This window comes from Lontra canadensis, unplaced genomic scaffold, assembly GCF_010015895.1.
Source record: "Lontra canadensis isolate GAN:19392208 unplaced genomic scaffold, GSC_riverotter_1.0 scaffold45, whole genome shotgun sequence".
NCBI classification, from domain to species: domain Eukaryota; kingdom Metazoa; phylum Chordata; class Mammalia; order Carnivora; family Mustelidae; genus Lontra; species Lontra canadensis.
This window is the reverse complement of record NW_022631039.1, coordinates 14,998,753-15,004,752: the sequence shown is the minus strand read 5'-3', so window position 1 is coordinate 15,004,752 and position 6,000 is coordinate 14,998,753.

Genomic DNA, 6,000 nt, shown 5'->3' with positions numbered 1-6,000 from the left:
GTGGGGGGCGGTGCACGCCTCCTGCTGAGCAGGGAGCCCGATGTAGGGCTCAATCCCAGGACCATGAGATCATTACCTGAGCAGAGGCTCTAACCCACTGAGTCACCCAGGTGCCCCCGACCACTTATTTTTTAGAAGTCTCTGTTGGGGCACCTGGGTGGCTGAAAGGGTTAAGTGTCTGCCTTCTGCTCAGATCACAAGTCCAGGAACCCCTGTGTTGGGTTCCCTGCTTCTCTTCCTCCCTCTGCCCCTCCCCCTACTTCTACTCTTTCTCTCAAATAGATAAAATCTTTTATAGAAAAGTCTAGTTTTCTTTAAGTGAACTTTATTGATACTGGATTTATGTACAATGAAGTGGTCGCATTTTAAGTGCACATTTTGATCAGTCCTTGTGCAGTTTTGTTGTTCTCACCACAGTCAAAACACAGTTGTCCTGGACCCCTTCCTAGGCACACCCCAACCCATACCCACACGGGGAGAGGCAGACAGAGAAGCAGGCGTCCCTAACATTCACTTTTTTTTTTTTTTAAGATTTTATTTATTGGGGCGCCTGGGTGGCTCAGTGGGTTAAAGCCTCTGCCTTCGGCTCAGGTCGTGATCCCGGGGTCCTGGGATCGAGCCCCGCATCGGGCTCTCTGCTCGGCGGGGAGTCTGCTTCCTCCTCTCTCTGACTGCTTCTCTGCCTACTTGTGATCTCTGTCTGTCAAATAAATAAATAAAATCTTTAAAAAAAAAAAGATTTTATTTATTTATTTGACAGGCTCAGGGCAACCACTTATGGGATTTGCAGATGGGAGCAGTGTTTTCTGGACCGCGGTGGTGGTCCGGAGTGTGTTTGGGATCCCAGTTCTTGCATGTGGCAGCACGAGCTTGCATTTTGATTGCTGAATGGATTCCACTGTGCGCACATAACACAACAGTTAACGCTGTTTATCGGTTGACTGGTGTCTGTGCTTTGCCAGTCCACGTTTGAATGATGCTTCTGTAAATATAAGTGCATAGGTCTTTGTGTGGACATGTTTTGCTCTTGCTTGGGCAGCTCCCTAGGAGTGGCCCAGCTAGACGGTGTGGTGTGTATTTAAGTACAGACTAAATGGCTGATGTGCTTTCCAAAGGAGTTGTATCATCTGACATTCCCTGGAGAAACATAGGAGTTGCATTTGCTCTGAGTCTTTGCCATCACTGGGTGTGGTCAGAACGTTCTGAGATGTGCCAGGTAGCTCAGCGTCCCTGACAGGCCTCCCACCTCAGTAGAAGAGTTGGCAGGAGCTTCATGTCCAAGAGCTCACTGGGCATTGGGCTCTTTTTGTGAGGTATGGAAAGGAGGGAGCCACTGGAGACTTTACCAGATGCCAGACTGAGGAAGGGCACTGGAGACCTTACCAGATGCCAGATTGAGGAGGGAGTTACTTGGGAAGACCAGATCCGCTCAGAAAGGCTCCTAAGCACTTTGAGAGACAAGATCTGTGACCTCCTGAGCCGGTGCTATGTGGCAAGCTTGGGGAAGGAGCAGCTGTTCCAGCCCAGGGCTCCAGTTAATCCCTCGGTGCTGGCCCCTCCCCCGAACCACAGGGAGCATAAGCCCCCCTCTCCCCAACCCCAGCCCCCAGTGCCTATGCTGAAACGCAGCCTCCTCTACCCACTGTCCACCGCTCTGCCTGCGCTTCCTCTTCCCCAGAAATGTTCAAAGTCTCTCCCCTCCTGCTGCCTCCGTCCTCCTACTTCATTAGTCTCTGCCAGTCGTCTCCCTGAGGCCTCAGATGAGAGGGAGGATTTCCGCCTTCCGGCACGACATCCACACAACTGGCTCTGTAGAGAAGGCCAATTATGAAACAGCACATGCACCAGCCCGCCCCTTTTTTAAAGATTTTATTTATATATTTGAGAGAGAGAGCATAAGCAGGGGGAGAGGCAGAGAGAGAAGCAGGTGTCCCTAACATTCACTTTTTTTTTTTAAGATTTTATTTATTTGACAGAGATCACAAGTAGGCAGATGCAGGCAGAGAGAGAGGGGGAAGCAGGCTCCCCGCTGAGCAGAGAGCCCAATGCGGGGCTCAATCCTAGACCCTGAGGTCATGACCTGAGCAGAAGGCAGAGGCCTAACCCACTGAGCCACCCAGGTGCCCCCCTGACATTCACTTTTATAAAAATACATAGTGCGTACAGAGAAAAGTGATAGAATAGGCATTGAAATGTTTGCAAAAGTTACTTCTGGGTGGTGGGATTAAAGGAGTCTATACATCTTTTGAACTTTAAGAAAAACTTTCACATGCGGGTCACCTGGGTGTCTCAGTGGATAAGCATCTGCCTTTGGCTCAGGTCATGATCCTGGGCTCCTGGGATCAAGTCCCGCATCGGGCTCTCTGCTCAGCGGGAGCCTGCTTCCCCCCCTCTCTCTCTGTGTACTTGTGTTCTCTGTCTGTCAAATAAATAAATAAAATCTTTTAAAAAACTTTAAATGGACATTTTAGACGTGGGGAACCAAAATGATGAATTTACATATGCAAAGAGCCTGATTAATCAATGGCTGGCCTGGCCTACCGGAGTGAGCAGATTCCCACAAGTGCTCCTAAGTTGTCATCACATGGACTGACACCAGGAATCCGGGTCTCGGTGGCTTGACAGAACAGCGTTGTAAGTCAGTCTGAGCTGTGCGCTTGACCACATGCCGCGTTTACCGCTGCGTAAAAAGAAGAGAGGGATGTCCGAAGTTCAGAGAAGGGGTGTTGGAAGAGGAAACAAGAGGAGTGAGATTGCTCAGAGCGTCCTGGGACAGAAGGAAGCGGGTCGTGACCTGCTTAATTCGTCTTACTGTGGTGTTGTTCTCCCTTTAAGAGTCTTGCATTATAAAGGATCAAAGTATGGACAGACACCACAGCTTGCATGAATCCGCAAGGAACTGTGATGAGTTTAAAAAGCCAACCTCAAAAGCTTACGTCCTGTGTGATTCCACTTACATAACATTTCTTTCAAGTAAACTACGCCCAACGCGGGGCTTGAGCAACTTGTGACCTGGAGACCAAGAGTCAGCACACTCTGTGCACTGAGCCAGGTGACAGACTGAGATAATATTTTTGAAATGATGGAATTGTAGAAAAGCAGGGCAGATTTGTGGTTTCCAGGGTTTAAGCCCCAAGGGAATGGGACCGAGGGCTGCTGGGGGATGGGGTGGTTATAGAAGGCCGCAGGGGAGACCCCCGTGGGGCTGAAACTGCCCAGAGGAACTCCCAGGTGGGAGAACCCGCGAAATTACACGTTACAGGCCCAGCCCACAGTGCGATCCGGGAGGTCAATCTCCTGTGACAGCACACCCTTGCTTTGCAGAATGCTGCCATCGGGGATGGAAGGGGTGTGTCATTTCTTAGAACGGCATGCCAGTCTACAGTTAACCTCAGAAGTTTCAGTAAAGCAGAAAGTTGTCTGTGTGTGTCTTCAGGATACATAATAACATAGTCTCCAAAATTAAAATGTCCAGTAAAGGAATTTTTTAAGTGTAAAATCATGTGTTGTAGTGGAAGACAGAAAGAAACATTATACAATTTCTTCATGATTTCTTCTACTCATTACTATTAATTGCAGTGTTAACTAGTCCTGTGGTGGTTTTGTTTAAAGAATAGTATTAATGTAACAGAAAAGTAAGTAATACAAAATAATGCATAGTTTCAAAAAACACCTTTCTTCATTGTTTATATGAAGTGATAGCACACATGTGGGTAGTTCTTTTCTATGATAAGTCTGTGTTTTGGGGTGAGGTCTGGTATGTCTTCGTCCTGGGCTGGCGTTCTAAACCCTCGGTCCCTTAAGCCCATCCTAGGTGCTCAGGCGCCCCTGCAGCGACAGCCCAGAGGGTACTGGTGGCGAGGACTTGGGGGTTGTCTCTGCAAGAAGGGGTCGCACTACACTTCTGTCAAAGCAGAAGTGACCGTTGTCGTAGGGAGATAATCCGGGAGCGGGGGAAAGGTGCTCATCTGGGCCTTCACTGAACTCCTGGGCCAGGCTTGGGGGAGCTGGGGCTGCAGGGCTGGAGGCAGCCCACCAAAAGACACAGTCCAGAAAGACAGGTGCCTGGGGTTTCCTAAGGACATCCGCCACCAAGACCCGCAGAGGCCCCAGACCCAGCATCGTCAAATTAAAGTGAGCTGTGGCCCCTCTCCAGTGGAAATCACCTTCACGGACCCCCACCTCTATGTTTCCAGGGTGTTTAAACTATTTTAATTGTAAACTTTCTTAAATCTGTGCAAATGGGAAACTAAACATAAAGTCCTTGCGCTCTTGGCTGTCACACAGCTGTGAATCCAGCTGTGTGCACAAACCGAAATTACCAGGATTGATGCGCACACTGGGCCCCAGTGGGCAGCACTGCCCTGGCTGAGCCCGCCCCTGCGTCGCACCCTGAGCGCGGTTGGAGCAGGCTGGCTCTCCCCACTCCTCCCCTGCTTGAATCCCTGAGTGGGAAAGGACATCCGATAAAGGGTTAGTATCCAAAGTGTATAAATAACTGATACAACTCCACACCCAAAAAGCAAACAATCCAATAAAAAAAAAAAACGGACGGAAGAGGTAAACCGACATTTCGCCAAAGAGGATAACCGAAGGGCCAGCAACCACATGGGAAGACACTGGACATCACTCATCATCAGGAACATGCGAGTCAAAACCACCAGGAGGTACCACCTCGCACCTGTCACAGCGGCGAAAATCAACAACAGAAGGAACAACGGGTGTCAGTGAGGGTGTGGAGGAAGGGGAGCCGGGTGCCCAGCTGGTGGGACTGCCAGCCGGGGCAGCCAACCTGGAAACAGTGCACAGCTTCCTCAGAAAGTTCAAAGCAGAGCTACCACACGACCCCGCAGTTGCACTACTGGGTATTTACCAAGAAACCCCACAAAAATACTAACTCAGAGGGAGATACACACCCTTATGTTTACAGCAGCATTATCTACAGGAGCCAAGTTATGGAAGCGGCCCAGGTGTCCACTGATACGAATGTGTAAAGAAGGTGTGGTATGTGTGCGCATGTATGTGTGTGAAAATGACTCCACCATAAAAAAGAATGAGATCTTGCCATTTTCAATGACGTGGAAGGAGCCAGAGAGCCTAATGCTAGGCAAAGTCAGTCACTCCGAGAAAGACAAACACCGTATGATTTCATTCCTACGTGGAATCTAAGAAACAAAAAAAGAGACAAACCAAGCAAGAGACTCTTAATTTATTTAATCGAGAGAGAGAGAGAGTGAGCGAGAGAGCACAGGTGGCAAGAGGGGCAGGAGGAGAGGGAGAAGCAGGCTCCTTCAGCAGGGAACCCCACTCAGAGCTCCATCCCAGGACGCTGGGACCATGACCTGAGTCGAAGGCACACGTTTCACCGACGGAGCCACCCAGGCACCCGGGGAACCGACTGTCAGCCACAGAGAACAGAACCACTGATAGTCAGCAGAGGGGAGGTGGGGGGAGGGGGAAGCAGGGGTGAGGACTCAGGGTGCACCTGTCTTGATGAGCGGGGTGGCAGGGGCTGATGTATGGAAGGGATGACTCCCTCTGTTGTGCCGCAAGACTAATATACAGCTGTGTGTGTACTAACCGGCACTTGAATTTTAAAAGTGGAACAACATACTCCGCTAATTGCTTGCTGTCCTGCGTCCCTCCCCTGGGAGAGCCTGGGGCATAGGGAGCCCCCAGCCTGAGCACCGCTGCCCGGCTCTGTGCTTCGCAGGAGGAGGTCATTTTCTCTGCTCACAGTGTTTCTAGGGAACAGAAGCCACCCAAAATCTCTCTTGCCTTTGATGCAATGACCTCACTTGCAGGAATTTCTCGAAGGAACTAGTCCAGCCAGAGAGCAAAGGTGGGTGCTCAGGCAGCTTCCGTTTATGGTGGGACATCTCCAGCGAGGAGGAAATGTCACTGGGGGATTTGCGCTGACCATGATGGGGGCTCTCACGAGAAAAGGTACAGGACAGTTCCATTTTTGTTTAAAGAAGGAAGTATGTCATGTCTAAAACA